The following is a 12,633-nucleotide window of genomic DNA, read 5'->3' as shown; positions in this document are numbered from 1 at the left end:
TAAGATAAGGAAAATCTTCTAGATTTTCATCATTGAATATTGCCATACTCCCACAGATACTCCACCTTATGCTGCTACCATTTTTTTAGAGACAGGTAGATATATAATCACTATGCTCTCTTGCATCCTAGGATATACCTCAAATGAGCATGTGGATGAGGTTATCTTGGAATTGTTGTCCATTTTTACCCCAAGCAAGCCTCCTGCTATCATGTACAATTATGCTAAGTTCATTGTAGACGAGATGCATGAAAAATTCATAAGACTGTCCACTGAAAGAATTTTCAAGTACTCTTCACTGTTGTTTCACATGTTTTTGTATTACCAAGCAAATAAGTTCCTTGTAAGCATCCAGAAGTTAGATACCATGGGAAAAGAAATATCAGTGGTCTACTGGACACGCCTGATCCAGAAATACTCCACAACATTTACGTACAAAGACTTCATAGATTCATTTGTATACTTAGTCATGAACATGCTGACTAGTAACACACAACCAAATCAACCAAGAAATCAAGAGGGTGCTATAGTTGGCTAAGAAAAACAAGGTGGGAAACTGGTACCTGTACCAGAACCACACTAAAATTAGGGTTTATGGCTGCCAAATAGCCCCTTATAAGTTTCCCAAATACCTCCAAATGAGGATATTTGCACTAGCGTATTTTAGACAAATCATCAACTCTGATGAGGTCCACTTCCTATCTACTAGGAAGAAGACCCAGTTTAAGATGAAAAACCAATTGGGCCCATTCATTTGCAGTAACAGAGAGGCTAGGCCAGAGGCTAAAAAATACTACAACATATGAAATTCTACAACAACTTCATGTGGTAGTATGACCCTCATGGGGTCAGAAACAAGCTAAGACTCAGGGTCAAATTCAGACCTTTCATCCACCACCCAAGACCAGACATCGAACAGTTTGCTAACCAATCTGAGTGGTTGGAAAACACATTGATTGATATTGATAGCATAGATGAGGATGTTGAAAACACACTCATTGATCTAGAAAGGAAAATTGACCAAAGCTCTTTCCTGCAGGTTCTAGAACTGGGGGAACCAATGAGTAATCCTCTTGTTTTACAGACCCCAGCCAATGTGGATAGAAATCCGAAAAGAAATAGGGAGGAAGGTTCCAGTTTTGCCATGGGGACTACACATGAATACTTTGAGCTCAGAAAAAGGCCCAAATTGAATCATGTGTCTGAACAGGAGGAGAACATTGAATCAATGGAAATAACTAACACTAAAACAATGGGGCAGAGGAGAAAAGACACAACTACTTTAGGTGAAGCACAACAGCCATCAACCTCCAACACTCAAATGATTAAGAGACAACAAAGTGTTGAGGTTTCTTCCTTTGTGAGGTCAGATGACAGAGAGAAGGATATCAAAGATAGGTACAGGGAAATAAAAATGAGAAACGAGGAGTTGAAGGCAGAGACATATGCTCAATACTTCAAGCATACACCAGCCCACCCAGAGAAGGTTCATGTCATCCTTTGACATCAAAGAAGGAAAGATGCAGGTATCACTTTTGCAGCCCACTGTTCAACAACCAATGACCTCAGTTGATTACAAGAAAACTAATTTTCAGGTATTGGCGAGGGATGTTCATTCCATTGACCAAATAGAGTTTCATAAATAGGCCTGAGAAATGTTTTACTCCACCCTTACAAGAAAGGCCATGGCTGTACACAGGCTGCATGATTCACTGGATAATGTAACAGCCCAGTATAAATTAAGAAGGCCTCCTCATAGGCCAAAGAGAACAGAATCAAGTCATTGGAGGACTTAGTCATTGAACTGGGCCATGATCCGAGTGACATTAAGGTTGTTGAGAAATTGATCAAAAAGAAGAATGACCATATAGCAACCCTCAAGAAAAAACTTAAGATGCCTCATTTACAACACCCACAAATAAAGGAGGTCTTGGAGAGCCAAACCAATCATGAAGGGATGATGGACCTAGTGCTACAATTGAATGCTCAGTTAAAGGAGATGGAGAAAGAATTGGATAGACTGATTCAACTAAAACAAGCTAGTCTTAGTGATGCCCCTGCATCTGTCATCCCAACAGTTACCACTGTTGTACCTTCTACTTTGACAGCATCCTTAGCTCCCATAGCTCCAATGGCCACAACACTGCCAACATCTATACCAACAACATTAGCAACAGGGTCTACATGTGATGAGGCAAACAGGTTGGTCAAAGTAATGGAAGAAATGTCCATTCAGACCACTGAGATGAACAGGCTTAAGGAAAAAGTGACCAGCCTAGAAACAGATTACAAACTTTCCCAAATCATGCACAAATAATAACAACAAAAGTCTACAAGGATGAATGAACGAATCAAAAGCCTAGAGAAGGAACTGACATTGAATGAACCTCTAGGTCAGGCTAAGGAGAAACTGTGGGCCAATATCATTGACTCTGTCAATGATATTTGGCCATCCATATAGGTTATTTTTGAACAGATTGATTTAATAAAGCAGGCTACAGAAGCCATTCAAAGAGTCAAAGCAGAACTTGGAGACATGCCAGAGGAAGTTACAAGGAGCATTCACTTCCTCAACTCTAAGAACAAGTATGAGCTACATGAATTAGAGATACCTGATAGAATAGTTACAATTTTGGAAGTTAAAAGTCCTTACCAAGATGAATTTTATGTTGAACCTAGAGGATAAGTGTGAAACCATGGAACTGGTCATTGACAGATTCATGGTTAAGTTTGAAATTTTGAGGCAAAAGGGTTTACCAAATCCCTTGGTTATAAACAACAAGTTAATGATACAGGAGGACTATAAGAAAAAGATTAGGGAAGTAGCTAGAGATTAGGTGAATACTTCATCCATGAAGGGCATACCTACTGGGAAAGTATTGTATCCAAATTTTGAGAATTTGTTTTAGCACTAGCATGAGGTAAAACACATTTTTGTCAATAAGCCTACTTTTTCCAAGTATATAGAGGCAGATGAGATCTACAGAAAGATGCTCAATATCCAACTACCAAATGTTGACACATGGGAGAAACTAAATGATTTGTTATAGAAATACACAAAAAAATATAAAATGTATAGAAAAAGTAAAAGGGCACAGTAAAAGGATATTGACAGGTCGGCTAGGTCAAAGTGTATCAGGTGAAAGTATATCAATTAAAATATTAGAGTGAATAGAGCATCCAGCATGAAGACCAAATAACAAAGCATAGATTAAAATGCAAAATATCAAAGATTAATGCTATCACAACCTAATGAGTAGGGACAATAAGCATCAGTTCAATATCTGTCTCTATCTTCTTGCATGAAGATTTTTCTTTCTCCTAGATTAGTTCCCAAGATAGTTTGGGATATTTTCTAAAATATTTTTGTATAAATACTTCATAATACGAAGTATTGCGTGTGGATTACTATACATTCGTAGAGTTATTTTGATCTTAAACCTAAGGGTTATTGTACCAATTTTCAAGTCAAAAGATTGGAGAAGTAATAAAATATTGTATTAGAGGATTCATGAGATGAGATATTGCAGTGAAGTATTTTCTTTGTCTGATTTTGTTACTTTCTTATGTGTTTCATAAACTTAAATGTTATCTAAATTTGAATGAATTAGTTGGAAATTTAACTCAGAATTTGTTTAAGTACACTTTTTTTTGCACAATTAATAATTTATATGTTTTCCTCTGATATTCAAATTTGTGAACCCTTAATTTGTAGGTTTTAACCCCATACAGAAATTATCTACATACGAATTCTAAAACATAGAAAATAAAAAATGCGAGAGCATAGCACATAAAACACATATACATAGATATTTTCCCCTAGATCCCAAATTTGGGACTACCAGCTTGATTTTTCATTATGTTCCTTTCAATGTTACAATACATATTTATACATGTCGAAGCATCCAATACCATGGAACAAAAACCATCGCGTCCAAAACCATGGACCGAAAACCATCGCGTCTAAAACCATGTGCAAAAACCATATAGAAAGCCATAGGTAGGTCCACCCAAACTAATATAGGGTCCAAAAATAATCTCCCCGGGGCACTGCCCCGGACCCCGTAGAGGGGAGCTACCCACCCACCTCAAACTACCTAGATAAGGGGTGTTACTACCCCCCCTGTTGCGCAATCAACGTAACGAAGGGGGAGTTTCGCCCCCACTCTGACCCCCCGGTTAACTATGTCGGTTAGTCGTGGAAAGAATATAACACAACCCAACATTCTCCCACTTGTTGTCTTATTTCCACAAGGGGCCACAGGAAATCTTAGTTATTTATCCAACCCTAAAATGACCATTATTTCTCTGCACCAAGAGAACTTCTCAGAGCTCATAGATTTTGTCAATGGTTCTGCAGTATTCTTCAAAGTGTCCACCTTTACGAGCAACACCTTTTTGTCTTCTATCATATCCCTCACAAAGTGATACTGAACATCAATGTGCTTTGTCTTTGAATGATAAGCAGGGTTTTTTACCAAGAAAATTGTACTTTGGTTGTCACAGTATATCCTTATAGCTCCCTGCACTAACTCAATACTTGAACAAAATATCTACAACCAAACTGCTTCTTTGCTTGCATGAGTGGTTGCCATGTATTCTACCTCTGTAGTTGATAGTGCCACTACAGATTGTTTGCTACTCATCCAATGAACTACACCTCCAAATAGGTTAAACACATACCCACTTGTAGATCTTCTCTGATCCAGATATCCAGCCCAGTCTGCATCAACAAAGCCATCAATATCTAACACTTTGTCCAATCCTAGTATTCCTTGGTAGCATAAACCATAATCAATAGCGCCACACAAATACCTGAAAACCTGTTTCATTGTTTTCTAGCGCTCCTTCCCTAGTTTTGACATAAACCTACTCAAGACTGCCACTACATGTGCAATGTTTGGTTTAGTACAGGGCATTGCATACATCAGGCTACCAACTACAATTGCATATGGTACACGAGACATGTCCTCTTCCTCTTCTTATGTCTTGGGACATTGTTCGACAAATAAATTTACACCTACACGATTAGGAACCTTCACCGGTTTACTATCCTTCATATTAAACCTTTGTAGTATTGTCTCAACATACTTCCTCTGGTTTAACCAGAGCTTCCTCTTTCCCCGATCTCTTTTAATTTCCATGCCAAAAATATAGTTTGTAGCACCAATATCTTTCATATTGAATTTGAAGGACAATTGGGTCTTCAAATCCTGGATAATTTCTTTGTCATTTCCAACCAACAACATATCATCCACATACAAGACAAAATAAATAACATGGTCACCAATTAATGTAAAATACACACAATGATCTTCTTTGCTTCTGGTGAATCCAATTCCCCTTATAAATGGATCAAATTTCTGATACCACATCCTTGGTGACTGTTTTAACCCATACAAAGACTTCTTTAACATGCATACCAGTTCTTTCTTACCCTTCACCGCAAAGCCTTCAGGTTGCTTCATGTAGATCTCTTCTTCCAAATCCCCATGAAGAAATTTTGTCTTCACGTCCATTTGTTCTACCTCAAAATCAAAAGCAACAACAATAGATAAAATTAATCTAACAGAAGCTACTTTGGCAACAAGAGAAAACATATCACCAAAATAAATCCCCGGCACCTAGGAATAACCTTTTGCTACCAACTGAGCTTTGTATTTCTTCACCTTTCCTTTTGCATTTATCTTCTTTTTGAACACCCATTTGATTCCAATTGGTTTCCTTCCAGCTGACAACTCCACTAGATCCCAATCCTCAATTTGTGCAAAGATGTCATTTCATCAACCATGGCCTCTTTCTAGAGTTTGCAATCCTCTGAATCTATTGCTTCCTTTATAGTTCTATGATCGTCATCAGTAATAGATAAAGAAAAATTTGAATAGAAAGCAGATGGACTATACCTTTCTGGTTACCTTCTTTCTTGAACTGATCTTCTCATACCTAGAGTTTGTGGCTCTTCATCTTATGATTCCTCTTCTGCTGTAGAGTCTGATTCTTACTCCTTTAGCTCAAACTCTATCTTCTAAGGTTCCTTTTGTGGTACTCCATGTTTAATAACATCTATGACCTCTCTGAACACCACATCTCTATTGTACACAACCTTCCTTGTTACTGGGTTCCAAGGCTTATAACCCTTTAAAACATCCTTATACCAAATAAAGATGCACTTTTCAAATTTACTATCCAACTTGGTGCTTTTCTCCTTTGGAACATGTACATATGCATCACATCCAAATACCCTCATATGTGAAAGAGAGGTTTTCTTACCAGTCCATACCTCTTGTGGAGTCTTATCCTCCAACGTTGATGAAGGTGATCTGTTGACCAGGTAACATGCTGTCTACACCGCCTCTTCCCAGAATTCCTATCCTAACCCGACACCACTGAGCATGCTTCTTTCCCTTTCCATCAATGTCTTGTTCATTCTTTCTGCAACTCCATTTTGATCAGGTGTGTATGAAGTAGTCTTTTGTTGTGATATACCACACTTCTTACATAATTCTTCAAATTCCTTATTGCAAAACTCTCCACCATTATCTGCCTTCAACACCTTTATCTTCTTCTTTGTCTGGTTTTCTGCCAGAGCCTTCAATTCTTTAAACCTGTCAAAGACTTCATATTTCTTCTTAGGGAAATATATCCATGTATTCCTTGAGAAGTCATCTACAAATGATACATAGTACACAAACTTACACAGTGATGGAACCTTCACAGGTCCAAACACATCACTGTGCACAAGCTCTAATATCTGCTTCGCCCTCTTACCACTAGAGGGGAAACTCACCCGATTCTACTTCCCATATATAAAATTTTCATAGAAATCAAAATCCAAATAGCTATTACTCATACCTTCTTCCATACCTTTACCATAAAGTATTCGAAGGCCCTTCTCTCCAGTATGTCCAAGCCTTTGATGCCACAACATGGTCTTCTCTCCAGAGAACACTATATTTTTTGCTCCACTTTCAGGAACCACAGAACTGTTGCACCCATCAACAACAATGCTGCCTTCTAGCTTGTATAGAGTTCCAATCTGAACTCCCTGCAACAATACCAGTGCTCCTCGAACCATCTTGTAGGTATCCTTCTCGAACACTATTTTAACACTTGCATCATCCAACTTGCTTACGGAAATAAGATTTCTGGCCAATGTAGGAATATGCATAACACTCGAAAGTGTTCTAACCCTTCTACCTTGCAACTTCAACTTTAGTTTTCCGCAACCAATGATTCTAGCCTTCCTGTCATTGCCCAAGAAGACATCACCACCATCATATTTCTCATACTCACAAAACCACTCTCTATGGGGAGTGAAGTTAAAGGATGCACCTAAGTCAATCAACCATGCCTCATGATATACATGTGTACTTGAAGAAGCCAAGTACACATCCCTACCTTCATCTGAGGTGGTTTTCACCTTTGCAGAAACAACATCATCAGATCCCTTTCCTTTATCAGGAGCTTTAGATTTATAGTCCCTTTTGTAGTTCCCTTCCTTTCCACATTTCTAGAACACCACCTTTACATGTTTTCCTTGAGATTTAGATCTCCCACTCGATGACTTATTTTTGTTTCTGTTCTAGGACCGTCCTCATACAGACAAGGCACTACCATTCTGGCTTTCCATATTTTTTCGTCTCATCTCCTCCGTCAACAAGGATGAGACTATTTCATCAAACTGCAAGGCAGTTGCATTGCTACTTGTTTCAATAACTGGACTATCCCTCGAATTTGGTAGAGAACACAACAAAATGATGCACTTATCTTCATCTAAAATTTTAATATCAACAAATAATAACTTACTTACCATAGTATTAAATGCATTTAGATGTTATTTCATCGAGTCTCCATCTTTCATCCTCAGGTTATACAGATTTTTCCGTAGGAAAAATTTATTCACTAGAGACTTAGATTGGTATAAAGTCCCCAACTTTTCCCACAAAGCCTTAGCCGTAGCTTCCCTTGATACATTCAACAATACTGGATTCGAGACATACAATCATATTGTGCTCTTTGCCTTCCGAACCAACTTCTTCCATTCTTCATCGGACAATCATATTGGTTTAGTACCCAGATCTACCATGATCCACTGATCTTTATCCACCAACAGATCCTCCATCTTGAGTTTCCATAACTCAAGACAATGACCATTAAATTTTTCAATCTCTATCTTTCTACTACTCACCATATTCTTTCACCACCAGAATCGATCCCACAGATCTCCCACTAAACAGGGTCTACCACAGGCCTGAGCGAAACCCCTCAGCAACAAAGGCATCCCCTTGAAGCCATAATAGCTCTAATACCAAATGTAGGTTTTAACCCCATACCCAAATTACCTGCATATGAATTCTAAAACACAGAAAATAAACAGTGTGAGAGCATAACACATAAAACACATATACACAGAGATTTTCCCATCAATCCCAAAACTGGGACTACTAGTTTGATTTTTCATTATGTTCCTCTCAATGTTACAATACATATTTATACATGCCGAAGCATCCAATACCATGGACCGAAAACCATCATTTCCAAAATCATGGACTGAAAACCATCGCGTCCAAAACCATGTGTCAAAATCATGCACAAAACCATAGGTAGGTTCACCCAACCTAATATAGGCTCCAAAAAAAATTTCCCCAGGGCGCTGCCTCAGACCCCGTAGGGGGGGGTACCCACCCCCCTCAAACACCCCAGACAGGGGGGGATGCTGCCCCCCTGTGACCCCCCCCCCCCCCCACTTCACAATCAGTGCAATGAAGAGGGGGATCCACCGCCCCTCTAACCCTCGGTTGACTGCATGGGCTAGTCGTGGAAAGAATATAACACAACTCAACATAATTGCTCTCCTATCTCAGTTGAGCTCTTTTATTCTCTTCATAATCTGGCCTAAGGAACCCTTAATTGCTCCTTGGATCCGATTAGAAACCACTTCACCATCCAGCCTTTGAGAGAAGTAATAACTTACCTATCTTGCCATGTAGGCATTGTTTTTAGAACTTGATCCAATCCTGTTTGTCTGACATTTGAACCCATAGCCCAATAGTAAAATCAACCCTCGGTTCATCTAAGTAAGTGATCCCACCACCAAATATAAATCAAAACCCAAGCATAATCATAACTAGCCTAAAATAAATTAACTTAAACAAAGTTAAATTATAAAGAGAGAGCCCTCTCTGAGAATTAGGAAGGCTAGATCCTAATCTCCAAAGTTGGTTTGTGGTTACCTCTATCATTTCTTTTTCTAACAACTTTGAAGAAATTTTGGAGTGATAACATCATTGGCGACCATACTGGGGAACTTTGATCCTCAGTCAAATAAAACTTTAAGGAAACCTTAAATTTCATCTTGAGCCCCTTAAAGTCATTTTTATAAGTTGTTCTTAAAAAGTTTCATAAAAACAATTAAGAAATTAAAATTCTGGCTCCCAAGAAGACTCACTATACCAGGGAAAATCTAGATCCAAACCCTACTACCATAGTTGATGACCTAGATAGGATTTTAAGAAAACCAAAAAAGGTAGAAACTCAAACAAGTAGTAGCGAGTTAGTTAAAGAAAATTCACTCCCCGAGGAATTATCAACTTTAGAGGAAATTCCATTTGATTTTTCATTTGATCTCTCATTATTTAGAACTAAATCAGAGAATGCAATTCATGAAACTGTGTTAGACCCTAATTTTATTCAACTCATTGAATCGAAAAAGGTGCCTATACATCCAGATTTAGATAAATTTGTGTTGGATGATTTTGACAAGTTAGAATATTTAACCTCCACATTAATAAGCCATATACATGATGCTTACCTTCAGCAATCAGTTGAACTAGCTTCCCTTACTGTTGCTGCCTCTGAAATTTTTGCACAATCTTCAAATATTGCAAATAAACCTTCATTTAATACCACCCCACCCATTGTATCCACCAAAATCCATTCCCTAAACTAGTCATTCATTAGCTTCCTATCCAACCAAACTCCTCATCCTCGTTTAGTTGATCTCCATCTATTTCAAGCCCTTCCTCAAGTACCAGCACTTTACTCCCTAGTCAAGCCAGAATCTAAACCATGGCAGAACAATATGCACCATTGGTTTTACCAGATCAGCTCCATTCCATGTCCCAAGATTATCAAAGAAAAATATTTTTGTTTGATGCTGTTGGCTAGTATACTACCCAACAACATGTAAACAAAATAACTGACTATTTTGAATTGCATGAGATAGATGAATCTGATGTCCAAATGAGGTTGTTTGCTCAAACATTAACTAGGGATGTTAAGAAATGGTTTAAAGCTTTACCAACTAATCATATTGCAGATTTAGCTACTTTTCATAGATTATTCATTGATATATGGGAGAGATAAAAACCCTCTGCAAATACTTTCGAAATATGATAACATTAGAAGAGCTCCTAATGAGTTAGTTCAGGATCATTATACTAGGTTCAATAGCATCTACAATGCAATCCCTGCTAATATTAAGCCTCCACCTGACCTAGAATTAATCAAATTCCCTGATGGTTTTGACACAGAGATGTCATACTAATTAAGGGCAGGAAACCTTGAAACATTGGAACAAATGCAAAGTAATGCTGTTAGTGTAGAGGCCAACCTATTAGCCAAGAAATCTAGAATGAGAAATGAAAAGAGAGTTGTCATTAAAGAGGAAACTTACAATTCTGATGGTAAAATAAATAGTTTGGCAAAGGGTGTAGAGAGAATAATAGATAGATTAGAAAACATGGAAAAAAAAGCTCAGTGGGAGAATCAACAGCCACCCCCAATAAGAAACCCCAACTTTAGGAAGAATCCTAACACTCAAAAGAATGCTATACCAGATCAGCAAATTATGCCACCCTTCTAGGAAAACTATGATGAGGGTTCACAAAGCCATGAAGGAGAAGATGACACCCAAATAAACTTATTAGGAATAAAAAATGAAGACGCTGGTTTTCTTCCTCAAGAAGAACAAGAGTTTTACATGCTGCAACAATTGTAGTTAGAATCTGGTGAATCCTTTCACTTTAAATAGGGCTATGAGTAAGCTACATATGAAGTTCACAAACAATATAGCTTGCGAAGTAAAAGTAACATTGAAACTCCCAATAAGAGATCAATCCAGAGCCGGACTAAAAAGATATCAGAAACACATGTCACCAAAATCCTACAAATCCTCCCTAGGGGCACACCAAAGACTTCTACCCCAAAAATTGTAGATATAACCTCCATTGAAACTCAAACTAAAACTATTACTGAAATCAATCCAAATAAGAGAATTCAAAGAAAAATAGATAAAACACAAAATAAATTGCCTAGTACTGAAAAACAAGATAAAAACACACAAACTGCATTTGTTAAGGAAGATCTCATCCAATCAAGCAAAACTCAATTGCCTTTCATCATTAAAACTGAGATAGAAAAATTGAAAATATCAGTCCCTTTGATTGAGCTAGTGAAAAATGAGTCATATAGATCACAGATCACAGAAACTTTAAATATAGGAGAGGGAGAAGATGCAGTCAATTTGAATGATGATCAACCTGAATTATTGTTGGCACTGAGGTGAATGGTACTCATCAAGAAGGGCGAATCCCTCCTTTCTACACTAGCCTGAACATTCATGACAAAATATTACATAATGCTATGTTAGACTCAAGGGAATCCCATAACTTGATGCCAAAGGCAATCATGGAGAGACTAAACTTAGATATCACCAGACCATATAACGATCTATTTTCTTTTGACTCCAGCCAAGTTAAATGCCTTGGCTTGATCAAGGATTTGTGTGTAACTCTAGTTTAGTGCCCAACAAAGAGTATTGTGATGGACATAGTAGTTTCATACATCCCACCCAAAATATGGAATGTTGTTATCTCGCTCATGGAGAGCAAAATTGCAGGGATCCTTGCAATTAAATATGTCATATGCCACCATGTTTGTTTTTGGTCAATAAAGAAAAATTTATAGAGAGACCTTGATGAAATACATGGTGAGCAGTGGAGAAAAACCACAGAATTTCACTATATACTCCATGCATTCTCACATGGACTCTTTCATTTTGCACAATTCAGACCAAGACAAAAGAGAAATCACAGCTATAGAACGGAAATACAAAATAGTTGACAGTGAAAACATTTTTCATGAATCACTATGGCAATTGGATTTTGATGGATCTGTGAATAGGTTAGGGGTGGGTGCAGGAGTGTGGATCCACAACATGGAGAATAATCATTTTGAAGGTCATGCATTCAGGTTAAATTTTAAATGCACAAATAACATGGAAGAATATGAAGCTCTAATCTTACGATTACAAATGGTTAGAAAACTTTGAGCCAAGAGAGTTTCTATAATGGGAGACTCAGAATTGATTATTAAAAAAATTAATGGTGAATACTCTGTAAACAATCCCAGACTTAGCCAATATAGAGAGATTGTCCTAGATTTGATCAAAGACCTTCTGGAAAAAAACTTTGCTGCCATTCCTAGAAAACAGAATATGCAAGCCCACAGTCTGGACACTTTTGCTAGTACCTGCAAACTGCCTTTTCAGCCCAACCATCAGTACACTGTAGAAGTGAGACATAGGCCTATCATACCTAACAATTTGAAATATTGGGAGATCTTCTCCCAGTA

Source organism: Pinus tabuliformis, chromosome 4_2, assembly GCF_031772625.1.
Source record: "Pinus tabuliformis cultivar Carrire ecotype Pingquan chromosome 4_2, CPIR1, whole genome shotgun sequence".
NCBI lineage: Eukaryota > Viridiplantae > Streptophyta > Pinopsida > Pinales > Pinaceae > Pinus > Pinus tabuliformis.
Note: the sequence above shows the minus strand (reverse complement) of the source record.